Here is a 12495-nt window from a genome sequence, read left to right as displayed (position 1 = left end):
TGTGCTCAATGTAAAACACTATGATGAATGTAAAACACTTCTTCTCCATTCATCATAATGACTTAGGCCTTTTTTTTTTGTTTAGTGTTACACTTTCTACAGACAGTACATACATAAGTGTGTTGTAAAATATTTGAGAATATTGTTTTTATACTCAGAACACACAAATACACGGTAACAAATATATTTTATTTTCCCCACAAAAACAATGTACACAGTGTACATCCCAACCAACACAAAATTGTACATACAGTGGTCTACATACAAAACAACAGAAGAATTGACTCTATACAGTTAGAGTAAAAAAAAAAAAAAATCCAATGTTGGCATCCACTGCTCCATTGAAGAGCTCACCTGTTGCCCTTTAATGCTAAAGCTCTGATTGCTAATTGTAAAACTGTGTGACGGGTGTTTGCCCATGTGATGAGTCAGTGTGCATATTTGAATGGCAGTGTGTTCCTTGTGAAAACAAGAGATTTTCTGCATGAAAATTGTGCCAAAAGCAGAGAATTGTGTGTAGTGTTTTGAAAAAGGTGTGTTTTAGAACTGCAATTTGAGTGTAAAGCAGGAATTGTGCTTGTAGTTTAGCAGAATTGTTTCAGGGGGTTGGTGAATGAGTTACATGTTGTGGTCATTGTGTCTCAAGTACCAGAAAATGTGTGTAAACAATTGAGAAAAACTGTAATATAAGAGAAAAGCATTCTGATACACAGTACAAAATAAAAAACCATGCTAAACAATTCGGCCAAATCTCGAACCGTTTCTCCTCCTAATCTCTTCCATATCGCTTTAAAATATCTATGAATTCAAATGGGTCTGATACGTTTTCTGGTATGTGCCGACTCATGCATATGATCTGCTCTGAGCATTTGATTGGACAGAAAATCTGATGAGAAGCTGAAGTGCAGAGTGATGTCATCAAAATCATTGATCCATGTTGGCGGAAGAGAGACTGTAAATTTTGAAACTTTATATCTTCTAAATGCGAATTGTGTCATTGTATTAGTGCACGCTAAGGCAAATATATAAAGCCCAAAAACTTTGATTTCATGGGGACTTTAAGGTTAAACACCCTTTAAGTAGCTGGTGGGGTGAGCCAAAGAGCATTTTCACAATTTTGAGACATCCATTTTTTTACATCTCAGAAATACATTGAGAAAGAAAGTCCACAGCCATATTACAGTTTTTCTCAATTGCTAAAACACTAAAACCCATTGGCTGAATAAAGTTCTCAGTTGCCTGAACTCATTTAGCTAATTGTGCAGTCTGTTGTCAATACCTTAAACCATTTCACATGGTAAAACACAATTTGCAGATCTCACTTAGACTTTTCAGCAAAACGCTAAACACATTCTCATTCTCAAAACACATTCTGCACTCTAATGCACGTCATCCATACTGGTAAACACAAGTGGCAACAATCAAATACAAATAGAGAACACACGTCATTGATTGAACACAACCACTCAAAATTAATTTAACCTGTTTCAAATGATGCCCAAAGACAAGAAGAAGCACACTGATCACATGTTTACTCCTTTGATTTTTGTCCCTTTTAGTATTGTATACTGTAGTACAGTGCATAATGCATATATCAATGATTGTAGGCTGTATACTGTACAATGAACAAACTGTATGGCCCTGAACATTGTGCTTTAACAGTACTGACTGCTCAATAGATTTTGACTGGCTGCAGGTTCATATCAACAAAGAACAAGAATTACAGTATCACAGAGACAAAGGACAATTTTGTGAGATGCAGGGTACAGTACTGTAAAAATAGGGGTACAAGGAGGAGGAAGAACAAAAAAAAATTGCAAAGAGCAAAGCAGAGTAGTAATTTCTGATAAATTTTGAGTTACTATGATAGAACATGTTTTCGTTCATCAAAAGACAATGACGGAAAAATATGAAATTTGTTTTGAGATTACAGTTTTTCTCAATTGTTTACACACAAATACTGGTACTTGAGACACAATGACCACAACATGTAACTCATTCACCAACCCCCTGAACCAATTCTGCTGAACTACAAGCACAATTCCTGCTTTACACTCAAATTGCAGTTCAAAAACACACCTTTTTCAAAACACTACACACAATTCTCTGCTTTTGGCACAATTTTCATGCAGAAAATCTCTTGTTTTCACAAGGAACACACTGCCATTCAAATATGCACACTGACTCATCACATGGGCAAACACCTGTCACACAGTTTTACAATTAGCAATCAGAGCTTTAGCATTAAAGGGCAACAGGTGAGCTCTTCAATGGAGCAGTGGATGCCAACATTGGAATTTTTTTTTTTTACTGTAACTGTACACAGTCAATTCTTCTGTTGGTTTGTATGTAGACCACTGTATGTACAACTTTGTGTTGGTTGGGATGTACACTGTGTACAATGTTTTTGTGGGAAAAATAAAATATATTTGTTACCGTGTATTTGTGTGAATAAAAACAATATTCTCAAATATTTTACAACACACTTATGTATGTACTGTCTGTAGTAAGTGTAACACTGAACAAAAAAAGGCCTACGTCATTATGATGAATGGAGAAGAAGTGTTTTCCATTCATCATAGTGTTTTACATTGAGCACATCAGTGTTCAACTGGTTCTTATAAATGTCTATTCATATGATGGTTTGTGTGTGTCATTTGAAAACAAAATACCATTTTGAGAAGAAATAACGTTGGTTTGAATGTAAAGTTTCATTTTGCAGGAGAATTGAGGGGTTTTGCCCATTGTGTGTGTGTTTTCTGATTTGTGTGTAGAGTTCTGAGAATATGAGGCATGCTTTCAGAAAATGTGTGTAAACAATCGAGAAAAACTGTAAAAATGTACTTCTCCCTGAGACCTATATGTTTTTTTTTTGTTTTTTTTTATCAAGTGCAGTCATTCAGTATGTCACAAATGAACTTTTTGATGGTACAGTAAGGTGTCACGGGTACACTCTCAGAAAAAAAGGTACAAAAGCTGTCACTGTGGCGGTACCTTTTCAAAAGGCACACCTTTGTACCTAAAGAGTGCATATTAGTCCCTCAAAGGTACATATTGGTACCAAAAGTGTACATATTAGTTCCAAAAGTATACATATTAGTACCTAAATGGTACATATTACAACCCTTTTGAAGGGTACTGTCCCAGTGACAGCTTTTGTACCTTTTTTCTGAGTGCAAGTCTACAAACAGAATAGCGGTCCATAGATATCTTTCGAGAATTATATGTTTTGAACAATGTGTTTTCTATTTTTTGGTGTATTGTTTTCTGACTGCTTGATAGTGTATATCATTTTGATCACTTTGTTTATGATTTGAGAGCAGTGTTTGATTTTGAACAGGTAAAACTGTTTTGAGGCGAAGGTTTTTAGAGGAGTCAGAGGTTTTGTAAATAGTGCTTGAAGATGAGGTTTTGTGTTTAATGTTTTCAGAAATGTTTTCAGAAATTGTGTTTTAGCAATTGAGAAAAACTGTATTATTATCAGGTTTTGAATGTTTGTAGATCTGGGTGTCATTTGCATAAAGATGAAAGTTAAGACCGAGTGATCTTAACAGTTGACCATCAGGAAAAGTGTGAAACTTAAAGAGTATAGGACCCAAAATTGATCCCTGAGGAACACCAGACATCCAGCCATAGTAACAAACTGCTTAGTGCTTGCTATCTGAGGCGGATGTTGGAGTATTGATTTTTCTTTTATCGTCTATGTACTTTGTAATAATTACTAATTCTAACATTTTAACTTACAATTAGTCTTATGTTGAAGAAAAATATTTGACAGCTTAATACCACTTTAAGCAAATTAACACACTCGTCATCTATAAAGTAACTGACACTAATTGAAGAGATATTACTCTTGACACAAGCTGAGATTAATCACTTTGTAAACTTTTGTGCTTGCAGCCTAGTTTCTTAAGCCCAACCACAACATGTTATACAATGTAAAGATAATTACTGAAGTCCTGAAGTCTTACAGAAAATTATTCTGTTGCAGTTTTATATTAAAATGATATTGTTAGCAAAACAATTTGAGTTAGAAGTTGAGTTGCTTGGGTATTCATTTTATGCTTTAATGACAACTACAGCACTTGAGCAGCATGATATCCACAAGCTTGTGTGAAACCTGATGATCATGTATGATTTTAGAATCTAAAGAGCATCTTGCACTGCAGTGGAAGCAAGAACATCTGATAAATGTTACAAGTGGCCTAAATCTTAAACATTTTTCCATTTATTTTTTAAATCATAAAGCTTTGATATTTATAGGTTTAAATTGGAAACTGGATCTCATATTTTTCCACGTGTTCTCAGACTATTGAACCCAATAATGTACATATTGCACAGTAATCAACCAGAAGACTTTTTCATTTAAGTACATTTAGAATTTCACAGCTGTGTAATCATTGCAAAAGAACAGAAACAACAATTCATGTACTGTATGCTGTATTTATTTATTTATATGTGATAAATATTGCAGTAAATATTATAATTATTATTATTCCCACAGACAGTGTAAATGTCCATAACATGAATGCAAATTACAACTGAAAAGAGGTTTATGGATTGATAACCTTGTAATCTGGATATACATTGAAGCAAACCACTACTTTTCTTCTGTAGCGTAAGATATCAGAGACCGGGGCAAGTTGTCACACAGGGAAGTGATTGTTGCATGCGTTTTATATGTGATTGCAATTCCTGTTTGCAAAACAGTGGTTTTAACTTGAGTCATCTTTTACATAATTGCTGTTTTATGTATTATTTTGTTTTATAATTATTTTATTGTTTGAGTAAATATCATCGACATACCAATTAATATCCTATAACAGAGGGTTTCAAACATTTAGATTTCAAGGACCCCCAAATATAATCATCCTTGTGTCAAAATTTGAAAGGTATCTTTTAGACCCAATTTATACTTTGAAAAATTAATACCATAAATCGGTCTAAAATTGTATTTGTGGAAATATTTTGTTTCTATTAAGTTGCATTATTACATTTTTCCTACTTATTCGTACTGTACTGTTATAGTGCTGTATTTATTTATTTATTTATTCATTTTAATCGTATTTTTAATATATATATATATATATATATATATATGGAATAAAAAAAATAAAAAAAAACTCAGATAGTATTTCATATTTTAAAAATGTATTTGTCTCAGATAAACTAAAAATTTATAATAATAAACTACATAGTTTGACAACATGCACCACTGTAGAAAACAACATATATTAAATTAGCTGTATTTATTTTGGGGGTAATAACAGTGGAAATGTTTAAAGGCTTTCTCAAGAATGAACATAACCTGAGACATATTTAGTGAAGTAAAAAGTGTGACAACTAACCCCGGTATGTTATACTGAGTAAGAGATGCAAAAGTTCACAGACCCAAATCCCCATATCTGTGTGACAATAAATAAAGTTCTAAAGTAATAAAGTATAATACTTCTATTAAACATGGTAATGACGACAAGTCCACATTTCTAGAATCGTATTCAAGAAACCAGCATCTTCTACGAGAGAAACCGCTTTTACCGTCCAGAACCTCCGTAGCGTCAGTTATTTCATGGCTCTGAAACAAAGACCACATTGTTTACATTAGTATTTATTTCACCAGTGTATGTAGACTTGCAACGGATATCGACATGTGATGTTCACTTTTCCGGAAATACTTCTCGGTAACTTATCAGTGTTCTACTAAATACTAAAAACCAATGCTACATCAGTTGATATTTTGAACCAGTTTCAACATACTGTTTACGTATTTTCACTGTTTAAGGTTAACAATATTACAGAGGTCAGAGAAGCACTACGTACGTATTAGGTTGTGTATTGTAAACTGTATTAAATATAGCAATGTAAATGGCATGTGAAGGGTGAGCTTTAATAGCTTAAGCCACTCCCTGGACTTTGTGTTATTTTTAGTGTATTGTACAACGTTAATGCACCAAGGTAAATAAGAAAGATCATTTCATTTATTTTTCACCATGACCCTACAGGACAAGCAGCTTCAAATAGTTGACGCATATTGTTAAAAATCAGTATACAACTATTTTTAATTAAAGCTAAATCATCACAAACAATTTAAGTAACCTCAAATAATTACTTCCACTTTACTCATCAGCATGGAGATTTTCCCAGCGATAGCTATAAATCATTGCCATTCAAAATTTGACACTGCAGCAACATATTAATCGTATGTAAAAGAACTGCATACATAGAGTTTAATCCTAATTCAATGCTAGCTTTATGAAATATATTTACTAGCATTAAAGCCCATATTTGTGTTACCATATTGTGCAAGCATTATGGTCACAATGGTAAACAGTTAATTGAATGGAGGGCTTGACCTCATACTAACCAAGTTTATGTATTTAATCTGCATTGTGTTGCTAGTGTCTCTTTGTTCATTATGAATAGATCTGCTCTCCCAGCAACTACGCGTTTCCCTGTAAGCCTCCCTCCATCATAGACAAACATGTTAGTCACTCCAAACCTCTCCCTTGGTTTCTGAGGCTGGCTTGAGAAAATGTGAACTTAAATGTTCATTTTAAACAATAATCAGAGTGTTGTTGTTGTTGTTGCATTTTTGTTGGTAAATGATAAATATATGGATGTCTATAATGTTGTCTGCAGAAGTTTGTTGTATACCTCTCTTATAGTGGTGTTGTGGTTATCATCTCTGAGGGTTCATCGCATACATCCCGGGTTGGTTGCCATGCTGTAGTTCCGGTTCTCCCTGTTGAAGAAACGATACAATGCTTAGGAGAGATCATAATAATAGAATCATAAGCATATTACACTGTTAAAAAATTATATGATCAATAAGTTATGACAAAATATGTTTTTTTACATTGCTTTAACTCGTCAAAACAAGTTAAGCAATTTTCAACTTTTTTTTATGTTATACAAGATTCAACTCATTTTTTTTAAGTCAGTTTAATGTAATTTAAGTTGAAATGACTTAACATTCAAGTTTTGTCTGTGCTCTGAATATTCAGCCGTTTCATTCATTGAATAAAATCTAAACAGTGAAGTTATTGAACATTGTTCCAATCTATTTAAGCATAGAGGATGCACTTGTTATAAGTCTGATGATCCGAACGATTCCAAATTGCGCAAATCGTAGATAAAAAGATGATTTATGTTTGAAACATGAGTGAATGACTGAATCACAATGTCTTATGCTGATGTTAACTAAATGTTTTTTAGGATAGAGGTGCGACCAAATTTCTCAACAGATTTTTTTAACTTATATTTCAGCCATAAGAAATTACATTCAGTTCTTACCAAGACTGGGTAGATTGGGTTGCTCTCAGGTGTGTGTGGCATATATGTGGGATTGGCAAGATGTTCTTTGAAAGATGTCCTCTGATAAGGTGCATGTTCTACTATGTTGGTTGTTTCTTCCTTTTTGACTTTTCTCCTACAGGACCAACAGCAGATCTGGAGAGATGGAAATGAGATTTCACACTATAGCATAGCATCATTCTACATGGGGACCTTTTTTCCTGTTATTACCCTTGTGAAAAAGAAGGTGAAGTAAGAGTACAGAAATAATATACTTAAGTCTAAAGCGAATGTAATGTTTTGTTAATTTACAGTTAAATAAAAATGTATTCTAGTTTAAATTGAAATCCGATTAGTTGAATCTAAGTGTGGTTTTTTGACCCACTTAAGTAGGATTTAAGTACATCTTTATATGTAATTTCATAATTGCTTCTATTATCTTTGAAATATGGTTCAAGTGTACCGCCGAATGTACTGACTTGCATTTATGATAAATTAAAATATACTTTGATGTAATTTCTATTGAAACTTGTATTTCATGTATTTAAATATACATAATTTATAAATTATAATATAATATAATATACATCATATAAATAATTACAAATTTGTTGTGATGAAGTTGCAATTTAGTACATTTAAAATATATTCATTTAAAAGTAAATATTGAATTACACTTAACATGTGCTTTAGTCTGCTAGTCAAAACATCAAAATAAGTGTACTTAAATAAATGTATTTTTTAACTTTAATTAAGATGTGCTGTGCAGTAAAACTTTTAATATGACATTAAAAACATTACATTAGAAAGTGCATTTTTTAAAAGCATACTTAAGTGTGTTAAGTGTATTTTAAAAGTGTGTTCTTTTTTTCAACATAATATATTATCAGCAAGTACAGTTTCTTAACAATACTTTTAAATTTTGAAATACACTACAAGTGCACATTGAATACAATTAAGGGCACTTCATTGTCACGAAGGGTACTTTGTGAAACTTGTGAGTTTAAAGCCAAGTGTAAATGTTAAGTTTTTACCAGTAGTAAGATGATGAGGAGAAGCAGTATGATGACGCATGCTAACACTAGCAATGCAATGGCCCAACCAGGAAGCCAATGAGAACCACTTCCTGCAAAGTGAGCAGCATTTCCTGCAAAGGGAGCTGCTGTAGCCATAGGAGTTGTGGATTTCGGAAAAAGCCAGACAGGCGTGACTGTTTCTACATTAAAAATATATATATATTCAAAATTTAGGTAATAATATAGGTTAATTCTAAAATGCATATATATGCCAGTTTAATTAAAATTTACACTGATAGTGATAAATCAAAAGAGATCCAATTCATAAATTCTGAACTTTGCCTGACCCTGATGAATACTTACCAGCAGTGAACTGTCTGTTGAGTGCAAGACCATTTGGTTGAGTATTATTATCTATGGCTCCCAGGAACAAATATTTGATCACAACATTGTTGATAAAAATGGTCTGAAACTGAATGGTACAATTCGCGATCATAGCCGCTCCTATGCTCCTGTAATCAAACAAGAAACAACATTTTGCCAAATTGATTGTAATATATAATGCAGTAAAATCACCCTTGTGTCAAAGAAGTACACTTTAGCATATTTTTAAACCGAGCATTTATTACCGAAATAATAATCTCTTTAAAACAATACATTTAACTATTGTATGTTGCTTGCAGTTAAATAAAAATATATTATTGTAGGCTACATTTAATTATAATTTAATTGTATTTTACATGGAACTAACTGACTTACTTTAAATGTCTTTGAAATTTGGTACATTTAGTACATTTAAAATATATTAACTTAAATAACAGTTAAAATGATAATCAAGTACACTGTAAAAAATTTCTAACCCTCCCAAATCAAAAATTTCAAGTGACCGATAACATCTAAATTTTTCAATTGGCCCAAGTAAAATTCTGTAAATTTCAATTGGCCCAAGTGAAAATCTGTACATTTAATTTTATAATTTACGGAATTTCACTTGGGCCAATTGAAAAATTTTGATGTTATCGGTCACTTGAAATTTTTGATTTGGGAGGGTTAGAAATTTTTTACAGTGTACTTTACATCTGTTTTAGTTTATGTTAGTCAACACATCAAAACGAGTGTCTTTAATGACAAAAGATTACTAAATGATTTAAACTGTAGCCTACTTTATAATAAAAAAAATTTAATTTGACATTATTACAAAGTGCATTTTTTTTTAAGTATTAAGAAATAGTTATGAAAGTGTACTCCTTTAATTTCATTGATATTCCGCAAGTACAGTTTAAGTACACTTCTTTTTCACAAGAGCATGCACTTATATGCTCAGTTCATTTAGGACCAAGTGACAAACACCTTTAGAAAAAGAATCAAATGAGGTTTACCTGAACCGTATATTTGTTACCCCTCTGTAAGTTTCTCTTGTGTCACAGTTAGAGCAATTAAAGGCCAAGTCCAACTGTGAAAGTCAGACAAAATCATGTTTACAGATCTCTCTTATAGGGTCAGCAGCAATTTACATGTAGCTGCTATTATGTGTAAAATAGGGACATCTATTCAATGATAGATCGCAGGAAACACTTACAACTCCAGAAACCTCGTTATACATCCGCTTGTACTGCTGAGAGGTTGTGTTGAGGAGGGAGTCATTGAAGACACGGTTGGTGATGTCCATGCAGAGGGAAAACGAGTAAAGGGGTGCAGAGTAGGTCTGTGGGGGTGACTGGAGCCCCTCAATAATCTTTAAAATGCTCAAGGGCTGAGCACCTACAAATACAATATGATTATTCATTGCCATGTTAGTAACCATCTAGTCACCATCTAATATATATATTGTTATTTGTATTAGATGGTGACTATATATTTATATATTACATTATGACTATTTTGGGGAAAAGACCGTCACAAAACTATATAAAATGTATTTGTTTAATTCATGTTTTGTGGCTGTGTATTTTTCCCATAATTCAGCTCATGTCAATGTCAGGACATTTGAATTCCAAAATTCTATTCTAATGGGTAATGTTAATAGTTTATTCACAAATCTCCAAGAGTTTTAAGTATTCAAGACACTAGTTGCAAATTGGTCATATTATGTATTATTTTACATGTATCAAAAATGTATTGAGATCAGACATTTTTTAAATAGCATATAATATTTATTTTTTTCTCTTTTTTATTACAAAAATTCCTGCGATTGTATGGTTTGAACAAACTGGGTTTACAAACATTATTGATATTTTCCAAAAACTGGCATTTTAAAATTATTTTAGCACTTTTTTTTTATTACTGACATGTTTTAATTTGTGTGTGTTTGTGTGCACCTATAAAAAAAAGAACAGATGTAGCCTAAATACCTATTAAACTAATAACTTCAACAAGCTGAAAGTTGGAGTCAGTGAATGAAATAAAAATGAGAAAGTGAGTTACCATAACAGTTTGTTCACATGAACTCTAAAGCGATATCCTGAAGATATTTCATTAAATGTAAACTTTTTAACGTACCTGCAGCAGAAAACAGCAGGAAGCACAATACTGCCCCGGTGAAATGCAACTCAATGTGCTTCATCCTGAAGAAACTGGATTAAAATTCACGGAATGTTGAAGTATTCCTGTGTCTTGTGTAGAGTTGTTCTGATGGTAAATGAGGTGTAATCTTTTATTTGCAAAGCTTTTATCAAGAGAAACTGCCAGCTGTCAATCAATCATGGATGGAGGCGTGGCTTTATGGGACCTAAAGTTAGAAACTGCTGATGAATCATATCTATTCTTTTTCATTGTTCTTCACTGAGATCCATGGACCTTCGTCAAAGCCATTTTGTTTGACTTGCACCCATACAGTACAGTGAAATATGCTTGCGTCAAAAGCAAAACTGTATAACTTGGCTGTGTTTAACCAGAGGTTAATGCGTCTGACAATGGTCAGCTGCACCCAAAGGAGAGGGATACATGTGCACTGCACAGGATGTGTTGTCATGGAAACATATTGTTAAACATTAAACATATATACAGTATGTCAAAATAAATAAAATGAGAAAAATCTGCTTTTTTCTCATTTTATTCAATTTGACATATAGTTCGAGGTAAAAACAAAAACAAAAAAACAAAAAAATAACTAAATTTAGCAGATTTTAAAACTGAAGTATAGGCTACAATTGCAAAAATGTAGAAGTTAACATGCAAAACATCAAACCAATAGCAACTGTTATTAAAAACTGTACCAAATAACAACGTATACAAATCTATGAATCTTGCCCCGACTTGACGTTTATGAGAAATGCTTTCATCTTGAGAACACAATTCAACCGTAATCTGCCTTCATTATTTAGTGGCCTATTGTCTTGTCAGTGTGTGTTTGATTGAATTTATTGAATTCTTTGATAGGCTACTGTGCATGGTTTGGGGAAAGAAGTTTCGAGGCTTTTTTAATTGTCAGCTTTTATTCTGTGGCTCATTGGTTCAAGACTGTACTTACATTCCATAACTCAAGTTTCCACTCTAATATCTGACTTAGGCAATAGGCAAAATAATTTTCTCACATCCAGCTAACAAATAGACATTTCTTGTTGCTGGTCATGCCAGATCCCTTTGCCAGTTTCAGTAATGTGAAATCATTTAAGTAGATTCAACCATTGTGACACCTGCTGGAATAAACATAATATTGAACTGTATCCTATGACACATAGGCCTAGTTCTTCTCCTCCAGGGGGCGCTCGACACTCAGAAAGGCACCTTCAGATCTCACAACGTATTGTGTCTTACAGTTTTTCACAGTGGCACAAGACACATTTCTTGAAACCTTCACCCATTTAATTAATAATAATTCATTACATTTATATTGCGCTTTTCTTGGCACTCAAAGCGCTTTTACATAGAGGGGGGAATCTCCACCTCAGCCACCACCAATGTGCAGCATCCACCTGGAAGATGCGATGGCAGCCATATTGTGCCAGAACGCCCACCACACACCAGCTTATTGGTGGAGAGGAGACAGTGATGAAGCCAGTTAATATATATATATATATATATATATATGGGGATGATTAGGATGCCATGATGGACAGAGGCCACTGGGCAAATTTGGCCATGATGCTCCTTTCACCTGTACTCAAAATTAAACTGCTTTCAGATCATTCACACAGCCAGTCAATGGATAAACTCTACAGATCATGCATTAGACACACTACATAAA

At 33.1% G+C, this 12495-nt stretch overlaps 1 long non-coding RNA gene across 1 annotated transcript; it reads right to left on the bottom strand.

The window, feature by feature from the left end:
- Positions 1 to 5111: 5111 nt before the first annotated feature.
- LOC311300411 lies at positions 5112 to 8458 on the bottom strand. Its single transcript, XR_014629306.1, has 4 exons — positions 8328 to 8458; positions 7294 to 7449; positions 6655 to 6742; positions 5112 to 5575 (listed from the first exon to the last, which is right to left on the bottom strand). It is a non-coding gene; the product is annotated as an uncharacterized lncRNA (long non-coding RNA).
- Between the last annotated feature and the right edge of the window lie 4037 nt (positions 8459 to 12495).

This window comes from Rutilus rutilus, assembly GCF_951802725.1.
Source record: "Rutilus rutilus genome assembly, chromosome: 11".
Classification (NCBI taxonomy): domain Eukaryota; kingdom Metazoa; phylum Chordata; class Actinopteri; order Cypriniformes; family Leuciscidae; genus Rutilus; species Rutilus rutilus.
Note: the sequence above shows the minus strand (reverse complement) of the source record. Positions and strands in the feature narration are given on the sequence as shown.